The sequence below is a fragment of the Clinocottus analis genome, unplaced genomic scaffold (genome assembly GCF_023055335.1).
Source record: "Clinocottus analis isolate CAN_PGR_092001 unplaced genomic scaffold, fCliAna1.0.p SCAF_14, whole genome shotgun sequence".
Classification (NCBI taxonomy): Eukaryota; Metazoa; Chordata; class Actinopteri; order Perciformes; family Cottidae; genus Clinocottus; species Clinocottus analis.
In genome coordinates this window covers 4,275,240-4,300,384 of record NW_027175865.1, presented here as the reverse complement: position 1 = coordinate 4,300,384, position 25,145 = coordinate 4,275,240, and the positions used below count along the sequence as shown (strand labels likewise).

Here is a 25,145-nt window from a genome sequence, read left to right as displayed (position 1 = left end):
TGTTTTGGGGGCCGATATGTTCATGTCGGGGCCCGATGCGTTCATGTACAATGCGTTCATGTCTGATGTGTTCATGTAGGGGCCCGATGCGTTCATGTACAATGCGTTCATGTAGGGGCCCGATGCGTTCATGTACAATGCGTTCATGTACAATGCGTTCATGTAGGGGCCCGATGCGTTCATGTACAATGCGTTCATGTACAATGCGTTCATGTAGGGGCCCGATGCGTTCATGTACACGCAGGCACCTTTCCGTGTGCATGTGTGTGGCGATTGTGTGTGTCTGGGGGCCGGGAGGCAGCGTATGAAAGGCGGCAAGCGAACAACATATGCTCGAATGCCTCTTTAAATGAATCATCTGTCTCAGTGAGAGAGCACGAGGCACTTAAGCAGAATCCACTTGGCCGGCTGCAGGCAAAGACAGAAGTCAAGACGATTGTGTGCTAAACTCCGCCTCCGTTAACCAAAGAGGGGGGGATTTCATTCTTCATTACCGGCGGAGGACAAAATGAGTTTGTCTTCACGGCTCAGTGGCTGCGGAGGCAAGCAGGTAGACCACCACCACCACCTCATCCTCTGAACGGGGCAAACCAGCAAACCGGAACGGCTCCGGAAATCAAACGGAATAACAGACACCGAATCCCACGCGGCGCGGGATCCGGCCCCTCCGTCAGTCGGATGAACGAAAAGAAAACGGAGCGTCACGGCCCTCGCCTCCTTATCTCCCCGTTCTGTTTAAAGACGGCGCTCGTGTAATTGACGGCTGAACGCGGGCCTTAATTCGTAGGAGGGGGGGAAAAAAAGACCGGAGTTACAATGGATGACAAAACAGGAACAAAGGAGGGGGAGATACAGATAGAAGACGAGGTGGGAGGGGAGGGGAGGAAGATCCATTGTTCGTCCTCGGCAGAGACAGGCTGACATTTGTTGGTGCGGCGGAACAATGGCGGCCCGCTTGAGTACGACAGCGCATATATGGCGTTTTGTGTTGCGCTCGCTCAGTGGCAGTCTTCCAACGCAAAGTTGCCGTTCCACAGTCTGTCAAGAGCGGCGGGTATTTACAGTGAATGCAGCCGTACAATTAGGGCTGACCCACATGTTCAGAGGCTTTGACGAGTCATTTTGTTGCCATAGCAGTCAAAGGAAAATCTCTGCATTCAGACGCTGCCTTTCGTGTCTCTCATTCAATACGTCGACTGGGTTTCGGGCTTGTGAGCGGGAGCGTCAATGTGGGAATCGCCGCATACGTGTGTGAAGTGTGCGTACCTGCGGAAGAATTGAACAGGACGGTTTGATATGTGCAGGAGCTCGCCGCTGGGGAAGTTTTGGACACTTTCTACGACCTTTTTTTGAGAAACGTCAGAGCTTTTTTCCCCCGAGCCACATATGAAACAAGCGTCATCGCTCTTTAGAGTTGAGAGATGTGACGATATGAAAAAGGGACATTTCTATTTTGAATGTTTCAACACCGGCAGGCGCCATGCGTCAGATGACGTGTCCACGACTTACAAAGCCTACGCTCTTCAGCTCACCTCCCTCATTTTAACCGACAATATAATAATCAGTGAGGCTCGGCCTGCCTTCCTATTTTACATATGAATTCTCTTGAAAACGGACGTCATAAAACATGAAACTACTCACTACTTTTGTCAAGGATTTACGTCACATAGGTGTGAGTAGAAATAGTCTTTTTAATGTAACGGCTGGCTCAGGTTCGCTGTAGGCCAAGACTGCCGGGAGACTTCCAAGGATACACTGAGCTCCTCTCAACAAAACAATGTGCTCCTTTTTAATGTGGACCATTTATTTATTGAATTACCAGAAATCATGTTGCATTGTGGATATATGCCGTCATCCAGATATGAAATCAACAATATCGGGATGGAAGATTTTGGCCATAAACCCATTTGATTACTACTATAGGAGACGAAAGGCTTCTAACTCTGAAACGAAGAAATAAAATTGTAAGAAGAGACTGCTCGTTTAAACTCTCCGTTCAATGACATCAGTTTGAGTCAAATTCCTCATATTCGGCTCATATTTCCTCCTTTTTTTAACTCATCAACAAGCACTAAAAACATTCCCCATTTCCCCCAGCTCTTGATTTTGCGAACACTCCAACAGCTATATGTCTTCATCATACTACCCCCCCGACACACACACACACACACACACACACACACACACACACACACACACACACACACACACACACACACACACACTCTTTCTGCTGCCTCTCGTTCCCTCCCCTAGCTTCTCCCTCCTCTCCCCGGGGTCTCTGCAGTGGTTAAGACGAGTAGCTTGGCAGGTAATTACCGTCACAGCCTCAAGATCTTAATCAAAGTGTCGACGTGATAGAGTCACGAGGCTCGGCAGCCGTTTAAGGATCATTTGCGGTGCACTTGTCACCGCGCCAGAATAAACACTTGTACAGATTATATATACACATTCTGTGCCGTGTGTCAGAAAGAAAATACTAGAAAAAAAAAAAACCCCGCAATTACAGAAGCAGCCACTTCAGGCAATTGGGAAGCGGCTGAGATAAACGGAGGTGCTCGCATCATCGCAACGCCACGCGGCACTCGGCAGAGGAGAAAAGAAGCAGGGGAAATTAGCGTCGTTCGTCACGTGTGGAGATTAAGGAGCGCTGACTTCAGCAAAAAAAAAAAAAAAAAAAAAAACGCTGCGGCTTTTTGTGCGATACTTCTTCAGCTGTATTTCCGGCACCTTATCGCGTGAAAGCGAGCCAAGTGGGGGAACACTCAGTCGCTGTATGCTGAGTGGAAAACACACAAAAAAAGCTATGGGATTGGGTTTGTTTTACATCCCAAGCTCGGCAAGGAGAGAATGGAGGAGGGGAGGCAAGTTAGCGACAAAACTAGAGCAGACAAACTGCGGATCAGTGTGTGTTCAGCTGCGCGTCACCTGAGAGCACGACAAACAACGCTGCCACAGACATCAAGGCCGTGCTGGGACATTTATTTATTTTTTTGCTTAGCTGCAGCGCATGAAGTCATTAACCGGCAGTTTGCTGAGCCACGCTTTGAATTCTGGTCTCGCTCTTCATCCCGCTCGGCGCTGAAACCTCCACCCGGCAGCGATCCAACCGTATACGGGCCGTTCCGACTGCCGAAGTGACTCTCTGTTGCCCCTAGAGGAGGAAGTGGTATTGCGAGAAAGTAGGAGGCCGGACCAATATTCCCTCTTCTTTTAGCTCTGTTATCTTCGCCAGGCTTAGAAGCAAATTTGTACATGTTGGTTAAAAAGTGGAAGTATAATTTCCCCAAAAGCCCCAAAAGAGGGAAATTAACTTCCCAGTATGAGCCCACGGTTTTGGTGGGAGGGACTCGCATGTACACGCAGCCGGCCCCGAGCTACTAAAACAAAGGCACTACAACACACACTGAGACTCAGTTCCCTCATGCTCAGGCTGCCGTTACTCTGCTGTATCTCTCCTTTTATAAAAACAGCTGTTTGCTGCCGTCTGAACGCTGTGACTGACGGCCACAGCCCCTCAAAAGAAAACCATCTAAAACTGCGGCCCACCGAGGCTCATGTCTCTGTGAACATTTAGCTTTTTTCGGCCTCGGTGCAGCTGCCATGTAGGAGTCATGCGAGCGCTCAGCCCGTGAGTACATTCATTCCCCAGGAGCCGGCGAAGGGATGTCGCCCGGCAGCGACATTCGGCGCGCTCTCGGTGGAATAAGCCAGCAAAAATGAGACGCCACGATGACAAATAACCATTAAAAAAAAAAAACGTGCGCATCCAACTCGCGGTGACAACAATAGTCCTTCCTGCTCTGAAATTGGTGCGGCCGCGCGCATCGTGGGGGTGGCCATTTTTTGGCAAGATGGAAATTTTTTAGCAGGAGAAGGCACGCCGTCGCGGGGAATCACGCAGCCCGTACAGACTCAGAACCGTGTCAGCATTTTATGCGTGTGTTCGTGTGTGCGCGTCTATTTGTGCGCGTCTCCATCACCGTTTCCCACCAGGACCGCCGGGTGGAGGCCTTCGATCTGTCAAAGGGAGCGGGAGTGCGAGTCTGCAGAATGGCGGACAGCCCCGCTCGCTCGCTTGCTCGCTCTCTCTCTCCCCGGGGCCGGTTCACTTTAATTGAAGCGGCGGTGAAACACAAGCCCGGGCAGTACAGTAAGTCACACAACACCGTTATCTGCAGCATCTCTGTCTCCACACAGCACGGAGAATTAGACTGACAGCCACCCGGGCCCCGGCCGAGCTGCAGTGTGACAATTGCTGAAAGCAATAGACGTGTACACACACACACACACACACACACACACACACACACACACAAAGACAGTGTGATAGAGTGGCTGTGGCTCTCCATCAACCAAGAAATCTCATATTGTTCTGCTTCGTATTGGCCCGAGCTGCCGCGAAGCAGAGAAAAGAGAGAGAGAGAGAGAGAGGGCGTGAGAGGAGGAGGCGGTGGAAAACGCGAGGATCGATGGGAGGAGAGTGAGTGATGGGAAAGGGAGAGAGAGAAAAAAATATAATGGGAGAAGACAAGGGGGAGGCTCGTGGAGGACGGTGCAGAGATGAAGAGAAAAGGAGCGGACAATTATGAGTTCCTCTCTTTGAAGGCTTTCACTCCATCTTTTTGTTTTAAAACCCCCTCAAGGTGAATCATTTCACAAAGAGACGTCACCATGGAGCTTACCAAGAAGACTACTTCCATTACGGCCGCCATTTTTGCCATTACGGGGTTTTTTATGGATGCGAATTAGGCATCATCTAATTACATACGAGCTCATTAGCACTAGAACCGAACAGTCACAGGTTTCAACAGAGGGAATTTGGGATATATGCATCACTCCATGAATCTGAAAACACTGTCAAATGTTCTATTAATAAGGCTCTGAATGATGTATGAACAAACCCCTCTGCAAAAACCTCCAGAATGTAAATAGGAGTGACACAGGAATGTAAAACGTCATCGCTATCCACGATATCAGCGTACAGTAAATATCCAGAAACGTGTCCAGAGGGCTTCACAGTGGGGGCAGTTTGGGGGCTGATGCTGGATCAGCTCGTGATTCTTAATGCCTTTACATTTGACACCGTAATGCAATACAAAGAAGTGTGGCGGGTATTAATTATGAATTAGCCTCCGAACCCTCCAGCGTTCCCTTTGCTTCACGATCTGAGCTTCTGCAAAGCCAAGGTCACATGGTACCAAGCTGTAGTAGCATTTCATCACCCCCCTCCCCCACCACCACACACACACACACACACACAACTTAAAAATTCACATGGTTTGCTAATGCATTCCCACCATTAAAGGCTTGCATAATGAGCAGCGGGACACTGTTTAGCATGCACTAAACACCCGCTTCGGGGGCCCGCAAATCATATTTCGCTCTTTCTCGTCGTCAGCAACTCTTCCAGGCGGATGGTGCGTGGGAGAGAGGAGGAGGAGGTGGCGGTGGCGGCGGCGGCGGCGGCGGCGTGGAGGACAGGTTGGAGCAAGAGGGGCTATTTGTATTCCACTAATCCTCCAGTACAGTGCTGCGGAGGGTAATGGGGGTTAACAGGACTGTGACTTAAACGCACCCTGAGCTCGCTGCTCTCAGTGAGTTTCTTTGAGGCCAGGAGAAGGTGCGCCTCCCGATACGAACCCCTGCATCGATCTCGGCTCGCCCAGAGACCGCCTCGGCTCTCTGATGGGGTTGTGAAAGGGGGGCCGAGGGGAGACTGAGAGAGAAGTTGCGCTAAAGCCATATAATTGAGTGCATGGGGGGAAAAAGACAATAAAGGACACACACACACACGTACACACACAGTGAGAGTTCACACAGCACCTATATCTGCATTACACCAGTCAGAAAGCACATTTCCACTTTAATTAATTCAAAACAATTACGTTTATGATAATATACAGTGATTTAAACTGTGTCAACTTTACTTTAGCAGATACTGAAACCACGATATATTCAAATGGAGCACTTTGCCGCTGTACATTAGTGAATTATTGATTCTGAATTTATAGAACATCTTCCCCCTAAATCATATATTAGTCTTACATTTGCAGATTCCATTTACTGATCATGCAGTACCTTGACATTATGAATTCATGGAGTGGGAAAAGGTCTGACCCGGGCCCATAAAGAGAATATTATCTCAGAGAGAACACGAGGTTCCAGCGTCGACGCTGATGCCATCGCCCTGAAAGCTTATATCACTTTTTATAGACAGCGTGTTCATTTTTAGGAGAGATTCTTATCGTCTCTTTTAGGTGGTGATGATGGGAGCACTGTAAAATATCATGAGAAAATCCATATTAATACGCTCAGCATGGAATCAGCTCCAATTGTGTTGCCCCGTTAAAAGTAAGGCAGGATAAAAGCAAATTAAAAAAACTCTTGTATTATAAGTAATATATACAAATACATATGCATATAAACAAACATGTAAACACGTACATATTTATGTGCATACATACATACAGTATACACACTTTTATATTTAGATCTTAAACTGATTCTGCTGACCTCGTATTTGATAATTATTCGGGTTTTTTTTATTTTGGAAGTTCAGAGCCCGGCATTTATTTTTTGACAGGCTGTTGCGTCACGAAGAGTAATCTCACATTTCAAACTGTTTTTCTTTGGGGGTTGCGCTTGACATTAATTTCCACGAGCGAGTCAAATGTAAACATGATATGTGGCTCGCGGGCGCATTGCGAGGCGGCTGATCACACAAAGATAAGCACACTGGGCCCGCTGCCACGGTGGGACCGTCAGTGGCCTTAAAACCTTGTTGGTCAGTTGTATTTTTCCCTCCGTTTAAGCTTCAGGTGTCTCTAGAAAAATATATAAAACAACAAAATGATTGGCTGACACATGTGATGTGCTTGGTTGTTGTGTCAGGACCATGGACAGAGCCGTCTGTTGCATGGGGGGGCTTGTGGCGCTGTCCAGAGTCCTGGAAGAAAAGGGAGCCATTTCTAGGCTCCTCCCACTGCTGATTTAGACAGTTTGTATCTTAAATAAATAAAGGAAATCTCTCACTTTGCCGTGTATGGAACACAACATGAGCTCAGCGCCGGCCTGAACTGGTGGCTGCTCACTTTATTTTTTTTCCCGCTTGGGAGATGTCAGCTTTAGATATCATTTATGTTTAACGGGTTTTACAACAAGTTCACTGGAAACAAATAGTTCGCCGGAGACGCTGCTTTCCTCCAAATCATTGCGCTAACGTTAGCTTGGTTAGCGCGCTACAGCTGATAAAAATTGGGTAGCGACAGGTTTAATTTTGCAGGTTTGAACTGCCTGCCTCACTTTAGTCTGAAATCAAGCACCCATTGTTTAAAGTGGTTTTCTAGTGGCACATTTGCGTCTCTCTCTTTGTGAAGTGAGCATGTTGCTGTACAATGGAAGGTTTGACAGGTTCAGCAACATTAACTACAGGGGTTGGAAAGCATTTAGCATGAAGACGGTGGAGACGGTGGAGACGGCGAGAGAATCATTAAACCTTCAATCTCCGCCGATGTCCGCTGGTACTTGATTGCTACGACCGCGGAGAGGTAAAGGGAGGGCGATAGGTGGAGTGCACATGATCGAGGAGCACTCAGGAGAATATGAGAGAATCGTGAGGCTCCTCAATTTAACATGGACTGTGAACATTCATTAAAATGAGAGCAAAGTCAAGAGAAGACGGAAACTGATATGACTTTCAGGAAGAAAAAAAGGTTATTATCATAGCATCAGGTTGGCTACACACAGAGAGATATTAAAAATATAAAATACAATATTAAAGGTATGGGAAGATGGGTCTACATTAAGTTCAACTATCCATCCCTCTCCTGTAGGGCCGGGTGTCGGTGTGATATTGAAACTGATGCGATCAAATGATACCTTCACATTATCCTTCTTTTGGGTTTCACTCGCAGCCAATCGCGGCAAACGGTCTTTGATTTGATGTGAGGTTTGATTGGCCGACTGAGCCGGCAGCTAGCAGCAAACAGTGCAAACAATGGCAACAGTGCAGCAGAGCTTACAGCTTTTAAAGAATTGAATTAAGTTTATTATGGGTCTGTGTCACTTTAAGGGTACACGTTCTTGTACACTCCTTCCTCTCCAAAATGAAGAAGAAGAAAAAAGTACTGCCCTATAACCATAATCTATTATAACAAGAGACAAGTACAAGAGTCTCAGATGAATGGCATGATATTTAAAAAAAGACTTGCCTCCCCATATGGAGCATTGTATTCCTACTTTTCTGCCACCAAAAATGCTGACACCGCTTTAATTCAGCAGCTCTTCTTCCCGGTGCTTTGTGGGGCTGATTCATCTTCTTCACTATTCTCTTCCGTTGGCGTTCAGGTGAAACCCTCAAGGTGCGCAAACGTAGTCGTAAGCCTCGCCATTTCCCGAAAGAGCTTTTGAAATCACCCGCAGATACTTCATCTGCAAAGGAAAAACTACTAAAAAAACTCAACTGAAGTTTTCGTTACTTGTTTTCTATTGGCCATCTGACTTTAAGGGGTCAACGCTGACCTTTGTTTCTCATTGCAAAGACAAGGCAGCAATTTGTCAGTGTCTTTTCTTTCTCTATTCATCACCGCCTCATTCACAAAATCTGTTCTTTCCTCTTCTCTGACTCCACCCTGTCTAAGGCCACCAATGAGCCATTCAAAGGGTGGTGTAAAGGTAAAGGTCACCCTTTTTTTTTCTTCTTCAAAAACACACCCTCCACCTCCAACAAGAGGATTAGCGCTTCGGTCACGTTCTGTTGTGTCTCCGCTGGACTCTGGAGAGTCAACATATTCGCACTGTGTTTTCTTTGCTCCGTGGCTCCTCTTTTCAATAAGTCAGTGTTAATGCCATTTTTTTTTGGGGGGTCCTTTTATATAAAACCAGACTCGAGCCGGGTATACACATCCACAGCAATAGCAAGGGATCTGCGCTCAATATCTTTGTCAGATAGTATTGTAATTGTGTGGGGCTAAGGTGGCAGGAGCAGAGCGCCTTGGTTTGGATATTGCCTGGTTAGATTTCCCTTGAGCCCGATGCAGTGTAAGTAGTCTCTCTAGGTCTCTCTCTCTCTCACACACACACATACACACACCTGTCTATCCCCTTCTTGCTCTTCACCTGTCTCTCTGACTTTTTCTCGCCTCTTATCTTCTGCACCGCTGCAGGAAATGTCTGCAGAAATTTGCTGCAGAAAAACCGCTTCCCTTTTCCCCGCGAGAAAAACGAGCATTGAACAAAAAGAATACATGTGTTCATGCACACACCTGCTAACAGGCAGGAAAGTACAGGAAACGCATTCACACCGCAACCAGTCCTCATTCAACCGACAAACAAAAAGCCCAAACGCTTTCCCAGTGCCTTCCAAAAGACATCGAGGAGCGTCACAAACACTAGCTCCTCCCACCAAAGCAACTAAAACGACTCGGTTGAGGTCAAGTAAAGACATCACAGTGTCACAGTTGAATGAAAAAAAAAATCACAAGGAGAGGAGGGATGGAGATGGCAGAGATCAACAAAGGACATGGTCAACAGGAGGAAAGGGCGAGGTGATCAAAGTGTGAAGCCCATGAAGCCGGTAGTGGTAATCTGGTTCAGGGGCGACAATGTCAGCACTGGAACCGCTTTAATCAATCCTTCCTCACAGCTTCCTGTCTCACTCTCTGTGTCGGGCTAAAGGTTCTCCTCTCTCCCTCTGCCTGTTTGTTCATTGCAACACATTCACACTCCCAACTCGTCACACGCCGACTCTTGGTCAGGACCTCACCCTATGTACATTATACATGAAGTACATGAGGCAAGTCAAGTACGTTCATACGTGAAGTCACTTAAGTACATTATTTATGTACGTTTCATGAGTTAAGTAAATTATGTCAGTTAGGAAGATGACGTAAATGGAGTTTGTTCATATGAAATATAAGTTAAGCACGCTACATATGAGATGCAAGTTTAGTGCATGATATAAGGTTATATAATGATATAACATTGTGTACGTTTTGTAAGTTAAGTACTTGAGCAATTTATACGTGATGCAACTTAAGTACTTTAGGTACTTAAGTTAGGTACTATTCTATTCTTTTCTATTCTATTGATGTAAGGTACATGTGATGTGTCCATTCTGTAAGTTAAGTACATTACTCGCAATTCATACAAACTTTAGGTACAAAGTTAGAAACATTATATAAGTACGTTAAGTTAAGTTCACAACGTAAATAACATAAGTTAAGTTTGTTCATACGTGATGTAAGTTAAATACTTTACGTAAATTAAGCACGCGACATACGTAAGTAAAGTACGTGACGGGTTCACGAACAGAAAAATAAGTCTTACACACAATCAGCTGGTTCCACAGTGGACACGAACATTGGTCTCCAGGGTCAAAGTCCCTTCGCTGACTTTGTCGACCTTGATACTACGTCACCCAACTTATTTACTCCCGTCATAGTTACTACGAGCACGAGAGACACTCTCCACATCAACAACCGCGGACCGAGCTGCCATGCTTGTCGAGTTGGGAGAGAGAGCGCCCCGTGCATTTACACTTGGCTGGGCCTTAAATCTCTCCACAGCAGCCCCGGACAAGCCGACTGCAGACACAGGGCCATTTTAGGAAATAGGATTAAAAGGGTGGAGGGGGAGAAGTTCAAAAGTACAGCCGAGGAAGAAGACGGCGAGTGACAGCGAGAGGGAGAAAGCTCACAGAAAGGGATTATGAAAGAGAGATGGAATGTGTGGGAAGGAGTTTGACGCATCATCTCATGTTCTTCTGAGAAGGTGAAAAATGTTGTGCAAAGACGGGAGAGTCAAACAGATTGGCTTTAAGTGCCTCACTCTGTATACGGTCCGGGCAGTAAATATGAAGGTGATGAATAAGTCAGCGTTGTTGGCTGCGAGTCAGAATTAAACTATGCGGCTGCATACTTCCATTTTGACAGAGGCCGGATATTTGAAAAGGTCACTTGTTGATGGACCTTTTGGTTTCAACTGACAAAATGGGTAATTTACAAAATGGCCGCCAGTGAGGGAAATCCAACTAATGCGTCTTTTAGGCGTCGATAAAAGGTTGTGCGTGATGGTTTTGGTTTGAGGTCTTCGCACTCGCGAAACCGTGCGCGGTATAAATGACGACCTCCCGTCGCCAAATGGTCCGTTGCGATGAACTTTGAAGCATCTGTCTGACATTTGCCCGACGTCCCCACGCGATTGGTAAACAAGGACGGATCGCAGCACGGAGCACAACATAGTCGCAGCTGATGACGATCATCTCTCTTGGTGTCGGATGGGAGATGCGTCTTCCTGCGCTTTTATTTGTCACACTATTGTTTTTCCCTTTCTGGGGAAGGGCACTGAAAAGAGTTACGTCCCTCAAAGATAAAAACAATAAAAAACTGCGAGCTGTCTACAGCTGGCACTTCATGAAATACTTTCAGTTCGGGGATATCAATAAATGCTGAGAGCTTCATTAAAGCTCTTCATTCAAGTGTAGAGAGACGACAGCTAAAAACGCAATCGAAGCAATGATGTTATTTACCGGCTCAGATGAGAAGTCAATAAGAAAGTGTCTGTTTTGTAAAGAAATAAGAACATTTGTCAATCATCATGAGTCTTGAGATTGATTCTTGCAACTGATATTAATGAAGGGTTCTTCTTCTACTCTTCACCGTTGCAGAGTGTTGGTGTCGGACGAGCACAAGGAGTAGATCAAAGAAAATACATTTCAAATGATTTATATTCAAATGTATTACGCGTCTCATATATGATATACGTTTTTTGCACACATTTGCTGCAGGATGGCTTCACGCTGCGCAGTCAGCTGCGCCACAGCCGCTAACATGCAGCACTTTGTGTGGAATAGTGATGAGCGGGTCGGACCAGTTTTCGGTGCGATTACTAAAAATATCACAAGTTTGGGGGAGCGTGACGAAAAAGTGACAAAGCAGAGTTTCAAGAAAGTTATTAAGAAGTTACAGAAACTTTGTATGCAATAGTCCACGTTCTACTTCTCCCCCCTCTCTTATATACTGTAAAAGTCAGGTTACTAGCCGCTACTACCTTCAGTGGCTTTCGCCGCTGTAGCAAGCTAGCGTTGCTGCTAGCTCCCACTGTTACTGCTAGCTCCCACTGTTGCTGCTAGCTCCCATTGTTGCTGCTAGCTCCCACTGTTGCTGCTAGCTCCCACTGTTGCTGCTAGCTCCCACTGTTGCTGCTAGCTCCCATTGTTGCTGCTAGCTCCCACTGTTGCTGCTAGCTCCCACTGTTGCTGCTAGCTCCCACTGTTAATGCTAGCTCCCACTGTTGCTGCTAGCTCTCACTGTTGGGGAACTAATGGAGAGCTTTAGCTGGGAGCTAGCGTGGAAACTGCTCTTAGTACTCCTAGCTCCTCTGGGAATGTAAAACATGTTCGATAGGGTGGGATGTACTGCAATTTGTTTTCAGTTTGGATATTATTTGTAAACCTGGATATTTTGAGATTTGAATGAATGAGAGTAAAAGAAGCTCCCGTAACCTGGTGCAGTTTTGGAGAAAATGCAAGTTATTTAAATGATCAATGTCTAATTAGGAACCCGCACAATTACATTTGAATTTTCCCTGGAAGAAAAAAATTACAAACAAATATCTGTATGCGTTCGCTTATAGTTCTTTGAAAGTCAGAAAATCAAAATCAGCAGATGATACATCCGCGTACAGCGGGGGGAAGAATAATATTCCATGCAGCTCCCGTCATCAGATAAACGATTGCACCGGCACGGCGCACTTTAATTTTGAATAACAATAAGCCTGCCTTGTAAGTCTTACCTTTTAATAACCTGCAAATTATGACTGAGAGAATCATAACCCGCTGCTCAGTCCAATACCTTAATTACACGAGCCTCGCTTTTCCATCATCTGTTAGAAACACCCAGAGGGGACACACACACACACACACACACACACACACAGGTGCAAAATGAAGCCTGCGACTAGACGAGACTCGGGGAGTTTGATGTGTCTAAGAATAGCAGCGGTGATGCAAAATATGGCAGATTGTACTGGGGCCCTGTTTATCGGATGCGAATGTCATTAAATTTAAGTATTTGCGTACATACATTTACAGCCGAGCGTCATGAGCATACAATTTGCGGGGAATTCTCAGAAGAGGAAGCGTCACCGCCGCGGAGGTGGACCGGGGCCAACGAGCTGTTTGACGGGGGAAAAAGGAGAGGCCGCACAATATTTCACTGAGCTTCATCTGTTCATCCTTTAACCAGGTTTCTCTCATTCATACCAGCATATCTATTGAAAAAAATTTCAAAAGACATTTCAAAAAGAAAAAAGAAGAGCACTCTGTTGTTAACCACGCTGATGTGTCTGTACGCTCGCACACACAAACACACTCACACTCAAATTGGCAAATTTGAGGCGTCAAAACACCAATTTCAGATGTTTTACTCTATTTAACGCTACCCGTCTCAATATTTTGCCCTATGCCGTCGTGTATATATATCAAAAGAGCCGTGCGTATCATATGAAAGGGCTCACTTTTAAAGCTTTTAGCATGTGTCTGTGGATTGTTTTGGTCTTACAGTCTCCAGCTCTCTCCGGGTCAATTCCTCTGCACTCCTTAGCATCGTTTCCAGCTCCAGCAGGCGTCTGTTTTTCCTCCCCCAGTATAGAAGCGCAGGTAAAACCCACAACGTGCAGTTCCATCCACATATTCTTCTGCCGGTTTTCAATTTGTGCATAAAAAAAAAGAAAAATCTTCAGATATCGCGATAAACATGTGGAGCGAGGCCGAGGTAGAAAAGCTGTTGCAGCGATGAAAAGCAATTATGGAATATTTTATCGTGAAAATGTATGGCATCGCCGTTCATAGGTCTAATCACTTCCTCTTGTTGCGCTGTCTTCTTCTGCGATGGCATTATGGCGCCCCTACTGCTTATCTGGATGACGCAACACCTAATAGTGTCATAACGGCCTGAACGGTGTTGAATGGAAACAAGTTATCATTTGAGTTTGAATATTTTCTTGAAATCTGGTGGAAGTTTGTGACACATTTGCACGGAAACCTGAACAAAGTAAGCTACCTGCCCAGCACTAAAGAGCTAGGTGCTTCCCTCAGGAGGAGGAGACTAAAACAGCTAAAAATAAGAGTGAATATTGGACTTGAATCCATCGTTATGTTAATGTTGCTCTATGTCTAATTAATCCAAATATTTAAAAAACTTGTAAATGAAGGTTGGAGCACACACGCGTCTGAGTTATTCCTGTTTTCTGTCATGCTAGTGTGTAAACAATGCGGTAAAGCAGGCCGACGTGCTACATTTCTGTAGAGAAGCACACACAACGGGTACTAGATGTAGAACACAGCCGTAATTTATTCAGCCCAAAAAATACTTAAGGGGCCTTTAACCCTAAAGCTACATTTAGACAAAATGTAAATCGTTGTTCCCCCTCCGAGAGGCTTCACATCGCCGCATGAAATGCACGCTGAAGGAAGAACCAGGCCAGCCGTCCAAGATTATCATTCTTATCCCGGGAAACCGACTGCACGGTCCTGTGGGTCCGCCGGTCCAAATGAGGAAGCGTTGATCGACGGAGCGCTCGACGGAGCAAACGGTGACTCGCTCGTGCCTCCTTGTCAGCTTCCCCTCGCTGCGAGACGCGCATGTGTGCGACGGGGGGAGGCGCCGCGGACGGCTGCCGGCGGAACCGACCCCTATCGCGGGGAAGGGGTCGGCGAGGGCCACGTGGGCGTGTTAACAGACGGAGGTTTTGCGTGGAAGATTGAGCGAAAAACGAAAGCGTCTCATATTCCGATCGATGTGGAACTTGCGCGGGTCAAAAGCTGTTGGTAGGTATTTATACGAGCGGGGAGAACGCGTCTGTGCCGTCTATTGTGGGGACCAGGAGGACGGAGTGCGACGTGGCCAGATGGATCCGGATGGGCTCGGCTGGGATTGCGGGTGCCATGACGGGGCCGTCGTTGTACGTCTTAGGTATCACTGCTGTAGTCAAACGCAAGAACCAGAGACGCCAGAGTCGAACCACGTCTTCAACGCAATGGCGGCGTTCTCCGCCAGGGAACCGGTTCATTAGCAATCTGCGGCGTCTACGTCAGAGTCGTTGGAGATAAAGACACTCAGAAGGGAACTACTTCCAAAGCCGCATGCAATAATGGGCGAATAAAGCTAAAAAAAAAAAACCCTGCGAATGTTTTCAGGCTCTTGGGTGGAATCATTCATCCCTAATATTTCCACCGATGATTTAGTGCGTGCATAATGAAAACTAATATATTCGTCGTAAATATCTTCTGGATAGACTTTGTGTCATGTGCCCCAAGTGTGCACTGTATCACCCCGTCACCAGGGTAGTAAACGGCTGGCATCGCTCGGCGCGGCCCGCCTGCCTCATTCTCACCTGCATGTGGGATCTCTGCGCACGTTTTATCGCGGCAGCACTTAAAACACCGACGCGCCGTAATTCTCCACGTTCTGCTGCCAGAAGCCGTAACGTTGATAAGTCTCGAAAAGGTGGATGAGGAGATTAAAATGTGTAACGAATCAAGGAAGGGGCACAAAAGGGTGTGTGTGTGTGTGTGTGTGTGTGTGTGTGTGTTGGATGCACATTGGTTTTACACCCAAATGTCTTTGCTATGAGTCATTGCCGGCGGTGGAACAAATGACTGTAAATGGAACCATTAGTGAAACACGGAGGGCGAAAGGAGGAATTCAAATTAAAGTGTTGCTCGCGAGCCACTTGCTTTCTCTCCACCTGCATAATTACGGTCAGGGCACCAGCCATTCGTGTGTGTGTGTGTGTGTGTGTTTATGGATCAGGGAGTGTGTGTTTGCACATCCGACTTTTCAGGGGGGTCACAGAGGTTCTCTTTGATATGCCAAGGTTAGAAACACAGACTATGTTTCCCACCACAATCAAAGCACACACACACACACACACACACACACACACACACACACACACACACACACAACTGTGCTCAAACTGTCACAGGTGGGTGCAACATTGGACGGTGGCTCGTTAGAGACTCACTGGGTGAATTTGTGCGCAGAGATTTTAATCAAATCTTAGTCCCCGATCTTCTTCTGGCCCTCAAATTAAACACCAGCTGTGAGAGGTTTTTGATTAAGTAAAATGTTCAAAACCAATACGCACAGGCTTTGGCCATGTCATGACCGCCCCCCCCCACACACACACACATACATGTCATGACCGCCCCCCCACACACACAGGGAAAGTGCACAAATGCATGATTCAGTCGAAGCGCACGCAGGAGTGGAAATCACTCAGGTTGGAGGGGAAAAGGGGAGCAGACTGTACATCAATACTACTCTGCATTGGCGGGAGCATATATTTTTCCCCGCGTCCGCCGCACTGACAACTTTACGGTCCGCTGGTTTGACACCCAAAGTCAATCATCCCAATGAGAAATGTTGTGATTGACAGCAGCGGATTGGCTCATCGAGCGGCCGCCGGCTCGGCTGACTGACGGATGAATAATAGTCCGGGCTTTGGTCAAAACTTCGGAATCATCAGTTCAAAGAAAATGACACACACTGTTTGAGTTGTGGATGCTTAGTCTGGATGTTAATAAAGCAGCAATTAGTAAAAGCCGCAGTAACACATTTGATTTGAGTTAAACCAGCATCAAAAAATATTTGATGCTTCAGAAGTAAAAAATACCGAACGGCCTATTTTATTTCATCTAATTGAAAGTGATGTCTTATCTTATCCCAATACGTCTTAATTCATGAAACTTGATTATTTTTTTCTATAAATATATAATCTCGATTAGTTAAATTAAAAGAAAAAGAAGAAAGGTATAACGTTTGACTTTGAAACTTGGTACAAAGTAGCAGAAAATGAAAACACTCAGATGAAGTATAAGTACCCCCAAAAGTCTGCTTCAAGGGTATAGTTGGGGTGTTTTGACGTGGGCTTGTACGAGGCACTTATCCATAGACGGTGTATTACTTACTTATTATCTACAGTAGATGAAGGTCAGCACGTCCCTAGTTTGGAGAAGTAGTCAGGAGTACCAGGACTGAAGCAAAGCAATGCACTGTACTGTTTGAACAGGGCTGCAGCAAAATGAGTTTTAGTAACCTGGAAGAAAAGGCTCACCGTAAAGAAAGAATTTGGATCAGATTATCATATTTTGAACATTTTCACTGTGTAGCGGTGCCTTCAGACAGCTCTTACCGACGGGGAACTGAAGCCGTAAGCTATGCTTTCTTCAAAGCCGCAAACAAAATATAGATATACGGTTTATTTTATTTTGTGACATTGGCCTCAAAAAAAAGCACAAAGTCGCAAAATAACACAATCGAACCGACCGAGGCAGCGGCGGACCGCAGGGAAATGCACGTAAACAATAAGAACTTCTTCCAACACCACTTAAAAAACACCCAAACCATCACTTTAAGTAGAGTAAGTGCACTTTGTAACTACTCTTGGTCCCACCAAAACATTTTTTTGACATTTTTGCAGACCAAATAATAACCAAATAATTGAAAAAAAAACGGATTTACTAATAATGTAAATTGCAACGTTACCTAAAAATGTCCACAAGTGACAGAAACACTAGCGAGAAGGCAGCAAATGGATCACACTTCCTGTTCGACCACAGCCCTCTGGAGTGTACGCTACCATCTGTGCGTCTCCCCATCGAGTTCAACCCTGATTTATTCCAAAATGTGCGCTATATCAGTCTGTGACGCACGTTACGTTACGCGGCGCGCCGCCGCACACGAGGCCGTGCGCAAGGCCGCGGTGGAAACCAATTACGCCCGCTCACTGCATCGCCGCTAGACGGCCGCTGCCATTGAGGCGTCGGCATGCTCGTCCACAAGAGACAGCAGGAGGGGCGCATCGGTGGCGGCGTAAACTTCATTATTTACCGCCTGCTACTATACAAGAATGCCGCCGCAGGTATGTAGCGAGTGAGGCGATAAATCACAGTCAGCCAGCGGCGGGGACAACGCCAGGCGTCCCCTCATTAGCTGCAGCGGTGGTAGCGGCCGGCACGCCGCTGGTGCCGTGTCGCGGGGGCCCCCGGGGGCATCCCGGGGTCAGTCTGGAGGATAATCAAAAGCTGTAATTACATCAGGAATGTCCCTCAAGCGCGAGCGACTGGCAGGGGCCAAAAGGAATCGCTGACCGGTGTCAAACGCGGAACACGGAGGACTCGCAGATGGAAAGACGGTGAGCAAATTGAAAAAGGAAGAAAGGGAGGCGGAGGGGAATGGAGCGAAGGAGGGCCCCTGGATTCTGGAGCTCTTGCCGCTGCCTGGAGGGAAGCATGCAAGCACCGCTCTTGTCACAGTGACACCGGCAATGTGGGAGGATTAGGATGAAACGAGGGAGAGAGGAACGAGAGACAATGAAGTCCATGTGGCGTTGACGTGTAAATAGATAACACGAGCGTAAACTAGCTGCGAAAAGAAAAGAACAAAACAAGAGAGAGAGAGAGAGACGTGGAGAGCAGCTCGGCATTGGGAGCTGTCGTATGAAAGAGGGTTGGGGGGGTTTAAGATCAATCATGTGGAATAGCAAATAGGCCTTTCAACAAACTGGCTTTCATCTTCTGACAATGCAACAAACTGGTCCTGATGTGAAACTTCTTCCTGAGGAGCAAGGGGCCCCTGCCTCTAATAACTCCCCTCTGTGAACAAGCTAAATCTTTAATGGAGGGCAAGTTCAGCCAAACCCCCTCTTGTTGTAGCATGCACGTAGCACGCACGGCTAAGAAGCACGGGAAAGTTAAGAGGAAGAGGGGGGGGAATGTGCGAATGCATCTCACCTCCACACGTGCAGCTACTCACAAGCGACATAGTCAGAGAATGTGCAGAGAATTATATCATAAGCTATTTACCAAAAAAAAAAGAAGGAAAAAAAGCCTCATTTATATTTCATCCCTCTGGCAACCCTTGCCTCTAAATATTTATTAAGTAATTAAAATAAAAGTTGAAAAAGCCTCTGAAGCTTGAGGTCCTGTGGTGGTGTTGTGGATAAAAAAAAACCCACATGGATCAGTTACAATTAATTCTGTTTAAAATCCAAACCTTAAACCAACGCCGTCTCAAATGCATTAAAGTTCTCCCCCCCAACCCAAAAAACAAGTGAGCTAACCATCGTGGTGAATGCTTTGCTGGCTGCTAATACCGCTGCCAGAGGGCACCGTAACCTCATGAATAAGCATCAGATCCCGTGCAGATCCATGTATCTGCATTCAGAGATGCCGGGCACCTGCCAGTCAGGGAACCGCTGAAGCTAAAACACCGGGCTAGCTGCTCTGCGTTAGCTGCTTTGCGTTAGCTGCTCTGCGTTAGCTCCTCTGCGTTAGCTGCTTTGCGTTAGCTCCTCTGCGTTAGCTGCTTTGCGTTAGCTGCTCTGCGTTAGCTGCTCTGCGCTAGCTGCTCTGCGAGGCACATATCGGGACGCTCATGATGAACGGCCATGTTCACGGCCGTCCTCCGCCGGTGATTATACAATCATTTTGTGAACAACGGGACGTCAATAACTCGAGTGTGTTTGAGCAAGAATTCTGCTCATGTTCAAAACTTTCCCCACGTATGTGTGCGTATAAGTGGAGAAAAAAGACTATTCCCGGAATAAAGAGGCAATTTAATGAGAATAAAGTCTGTTATTATAAAGTTTGTATTTCATTTCAAGAAAGGATCTATTCGACCGAATACACTTGTCAGATTGTCAAAGCTTCTAAAAAAACTGCTGGTATATATATATATATATATATATATATATATATATATATATATATATAGAGGTGTGGGCTGAATATAGAAAGAATGTGTCGTCATCAAGCCGCTACACTGCATGAATATCAGTGTTTCCAGACCAGAGAACTATATGCCAGAGTGAATTCATGAATTAACAGTCCAAAGACGGCCCAAGAAATGTTGTTCTGAGTAAATCTGTAAATTACTCAACAGGCAGTATGTGTTGTATGTATGTAGATGCTTTACCGAAACTCAACAAACACGCACACACACGCACACACGCACGCACACACGCCTGCGCTGAGGGTGTGCTTCACGATAATGAGCACTGCTTCCCAGAACATTCATCACTAGTTTAAAACAAACAAACAACACCTTAAAAAAAAAAAAGTATTCCGCTTGGCACAGAGACGATCACTTTTAATTACTGACAGTTCAGGAGGAAAAAAAAAGACGGGAAATAGACACAGGATGACATTTTGGCAGGCAATCAAGCATAAAAAAGACTAATGGCACCAATTACAGGGGATGTGGGGCGGGTTAATCAGTGTTTCTTACACAAGGCTTCCTTCTGATTTTCAATTATTATTATTATTTATTTTTCAAATGGTCTTTTACAGCAAATCCCCACCATGTGACTGTGAGCGGGGAGGTCTGTTAGAAGTACCGTCACAAGAATAAGAGTAGTTTTACTCATCGTTTCAACCCCTTTTCAAAACAGATTAGTAAAAAAGCATCACTACTTTGATGCCTTTGTCCCCAAAATGTTGAATATAATCATGCATATTTGGGTCGAAATGTATATTTCGGACGACACATAAAGTAAAATGGGAAAGTTTAAGTTCCACACAAAAGTCTGCTCGTTCTTTTCCATCCATCAAATCATTTCCCACGTTCCGATGATCCATTTTAATGTCCAATCAGTTCATAATAACACGTTCTCTTCACGCGCGACGTCCGACCGAGAGCACCACCGGCACTTTTTTTTCTGGTCACAATAACCTGGAACCCAAAGTCATAAACGACTCCCCATCAATCACATCTGCCCCAACGAAGTGAGAGATGTTACGATAATAATGGACGATCAGGTGCTGCGCTGCTGCTCGGTACACGGGTATGAATGCTGGACACGCCAGCCGTGGGTCCCCCGCGCCCCGGCGTAATATATACATCATTTCCTTTTATGCACCTACTCGTTACACCCCATTTCTCTCAGCATGTCCTTGGCATCTCTCTCTCTCTCTCTCTCTGTGCGTCCTGCGTTCACTGAATACATATATATATATATATATTTTTTAAATGTTTTAGTATCAGTCCCTCCTTCTCCTGGCTGAGCTGCAGCTGCACACATGTCTGCCCGGTGCTCACATAAAGCTCCACGGCAAGGCGAGAGAGTCTGGAAACGGCTTCGCTTTGAGAGTGCTGAGCTCTAATTAGAGCGCCCGCGCTGTTGATGCACGTTTCCGGTGTAATTGCAGTGTTTCGGATGTACGCGGCTGGCCTCGAATGTATAAAGCACGATATCGTGACCCTGCAGGTGAGCTACGAAGCGGCGCGGAAAAAAACAAACGCAGAGGATCTCAGGCGGAACGTTTAACACCCGGCGGCCTGAAGAGAAAACCTCAAAATGGAATATTTTCTATTCATAGGCGGATGTAAAGTGTGTCTGCCGTTAAAACAGGATAAATAACACGTCGGTCGTTGCGGTTCTGCTTCTCCACCAAAGGCCTGTTTGAATCTATTAGGTATGGAAACGGAACCCATACCTAATAATCGGGAAAATATAAATAGCTTTGTAATAACTAAATTCACTTTTGTGTGTGCAACATCCCTAATTGACTGGAAGTTCATTGTAATTGTAAAAGAGAGCGATCGTGTTCGAGGCACACGGCAGACTGGGGACCATCAAGACTGCGGCTTCATCTTATTAGTAAGTGGAGCAGCAGGGAACAGTATTATTTCATATGAACACATCATGGTGTCGGCCCTAACGCTCATGAGCCCACCGCTGCGTTACCTCAAAACCACATAAACAGTCGCTCCGGCGAACCGACAGTGGGCACAACTCCTCAAGTGCTGTTTTATTTATGTATTTATTTGCCTTTCTTTCTCTTCTCCCATTACAGGCCCGCACAGCAAGTCTGGAGCCAGCGCCGCTCCGCCATGTTTATTGGGTAATGGCCGGTCTCAGAGTACAGTAAGTGTCCTCCCGGCTATTGATCCAGGTTGGTAAGATCATGAGCGAGGCTGCTGGGAAGCCGGGGAGTGCTGCGAGGAGTCTGGTCTGTCCACGCCGTCTGGGCTCCTGGATGTCCGGAGGTGGTCAGCGGAGGCCGGAGACGGCGGCAGACAGAGTGGAACCGGGCTGCGCACGCCGGGGCGACCGATTGCGAGGACTTTTTTCTTTTTTTTTTTCGAATGGCTTCTCATATCACAGTGAACTAATGAGTGCGGCTCAGCGTGGCGAAACCCAACCCACTCGCTTCTGGTTTAAAACCAAAAGGTATAAAAAAAAAAAAAAAGACCAAAAAATATTGAGCGGCGTGCGTCTTCATCGATCTGGCGCGGACCCGGAGGAGGTCAGCGAGGGGGGGCTGCAGGGACTCGGCCCTTCGGGAGCTGAGCTCTGTGCAAACTTATTTATTTCACAATAAAAACAAAAGGGACACGAGCTACAGTCATGCCTGGAACTTGACTGCCGGTGCGGGGAGAGGGGGAGGGGGAGGGACTCCGGCAAAAAAGGGCAGGACATCTCACGCAGTGTCTGTAGACCTGTCAAATACATCTGTGCCCCCTCACCCCCACGGGTCAGAGGCCAGAACACAAACACAACACATCTCACCTGAGTCGTGGCGGTGCTGTGCCTGCAGCTATTCCACCTGTGCACCTCCTTTTTTCTTCCTCTGCCTCGCCGTTCATCTTTCTTCATTACTTCTCTCTTTATACCTTTCCACCCTCCCCGTGAATGTGAGGGCACGGACGACACCTCCCCCCCCCCCCCCCCACCCACCTCCCTTTCCCCGGCTCTCTCTTCCTCACATTCACGCTTGTTGAATCCCGCCGGTGCCCTCTTCCCTTCAGCTTCATTAAGCGATCTGCACATGTTGTTGGCGTCCTTGAGAGCCAGGAGATGGAGGCGATCTGTTGTTCATGCATCCACCCCCCCCTCCCCCGCCCCCCGCCCCCCTTCGCTTCTCCCTGGGTGGAACAGGATGAAATGCGCTTCGCCTCAACCTTGACGTTTGCTCAAACTCCCTCTCTCTGCTTTCCTTTTTTTTGTATTCCTATCTTCTTCTCTTTTTTTTTTTTTCCGCTTCCCATATAAAAAAGGAAAATGGCCGACAAATGGTAGTCCAGTGTGAGGCGGTCGAAGTGAGAGTCTGTAATTGGGGGCCCTGAGCGGGGAGTCTTCTCTGCATGTCAAGGAGAATTATAGCTTGAGGTAATGAAAAAAAAAAAAAGTATTTTTGATGGAGGGAGGGTGAGGTGTGGGGGAGGATTATTTCCAATATGCCGCATTAGTTATGCTCATTCACCTTCCTTCAGTCCTCTCTCCCTCCCTCCACGTTTCAACAATCCAACTCCTGATTGAACGAATGCCACACCGGCTACGGGGCGCCCGCTCGACCTTCATTACCACGGCCGGTTCCCAATTCAAGCCTTAATGAAAGGAACCTTTTGCTTTCACAACAGGGGGACGCAATTACTCTCCCTCCTTACTTCAAAACATTATTACAATCCGAGGTGTGCGGTTATGTTGTAGATGTCTGCATTTACTCTTTGAAGGCCCATCGGGAAGACCCGCGGCGTTAATGAGCAAGGTCCGGGCGCACCGCGGCGTCGGAGAAGCGGAGCCATTTGCTCCTAAATGACATTTCCTTTGTGAGCATGAGCCCGTATTAGCTCCTAATGCGACGTGTCACACGCGCGTGTGCTCACTTTCAAAGTAGAGCGGAAAAAAGTGAAGCTTTATTAAAAGTGATATTACCATACACCGTATATAAATATATCTATATGGATAAGCAGGGTGGGGAAGGGAGAAAAAAAAAAAAACATAATTCACTCCTTCAGACACCGGTATTCACTTCATCTTCACCCTTAATCACATCTTTCAGGCCCCGAGCCATAGATGCGGTCTCGGAGGGAGGAATCTCGCTGACGGGAAATTATGAAAAAGAATTAATTTGACCTTCGCTTGCAGCAAGAGAACGAGAGAGGGAGAGCGAGTGGAGACGGAGGGGAGGGTTGGATGGATGGAGTCCAGGGCGGTCTGAGGAGGGATGGAGGGCGGTGGGGGCTCCACAGAGGGCAGGATCCTGAGGAGAGAGCCTCGGATAATGAGAGCTCTGAGCCTAGCGCGCACACACACTGGGGCAAGACATCTGATTCACAGAGAAGCCCGAAGGGAGGACAGCAGTCACCCTGCGCTCCTTAAGTCTTCAGAGTGAACGGTTTTAAAAAAAAAAAAGGCTTTGGACTAAAAGGTACTCTATTCACCTGTGATGGCCGACAGGACACATTTCTGCTCAGGGAAAGGTGTCGGCCCTCCACGCTGGTCAAAGAGACTTGAGTTTTTTTTTGGAAAAAACTTTTTTGTTCAACAGATGAGATGGCCTTCTAAAAGTTTCAGCAGTTTGACCCCTTTCAGACCCCGTGAGGCCTCTGAACGTTGCACACTGTTTTAACTCATTCTTCCCAATGAGGGTAAAGGGTAAATATCCACATTATAGATTTGGGCCCTGGATTAATGTTCTGTAATGAGCTTTTCAGGCAAAACCTGATACGTCACAACTCTTTATGTATTAGCGTCGCCTGGAAACCTTATTTCCGCTGACCTCCACTGGTTTTAGTAGACTGTGACATCACTTCTGGGCGTGGTCACAGCGACACAGCAACACATTTGCACAACTACGGTGGCCTGCAGGTAAGGTAAGGCTTTCCTCTTGTTATTCATGAATAGATGATTGCTTTTAAAAACATACACAGAAAAAAACAAATCACTTCAGAACAGCAGTAGAAGTTATTTATAATTTAGATCCAACTAAATATTTTATCCAGAGCAGCAACAGTAATGTTTCCAACGGCAAAGTCCAGACGTGAAGCTATCAATATCTCACTGGAAACAAATGTAACATTTTAATAGAATAAATAACATCCCAGACTGCAGTTTATAAATGATAACATAATAATCAATATGAAGAACACAGACCTCTGTCCTCCAGTCTTCTGGTCTCAGCCAGCAGCAAAGTTTGAAAGAACAAACGAAGCAAAACTGCGTTTCAGCATTGTAAAAAAAAACAAATGCTTTCATCCGATCCAGAATGTTTGGCTTGTGTAGACATGGCGGCCGATTGATTAGCGGTTAGGTTCAAGCACCACAACTCTTTGGTTAGGTTCAGGCACCAAAAA

General features: G+C 46.5%; 1 protein-coding gene across 1 annotated transcript in view; it reads right to left on the bottom strand.

Moving 5' to 3' along the window:
- samd12 (sterile alpha motif domain containing 12) overlaps positions 1-25,145 on the bottom strand; it is an 85,432-nt gene that overhangs the window by 20,673 nt on the left and 39,614 nt on the right. The gene's annotated exons all lie outside the window — the stretch shown is intronic.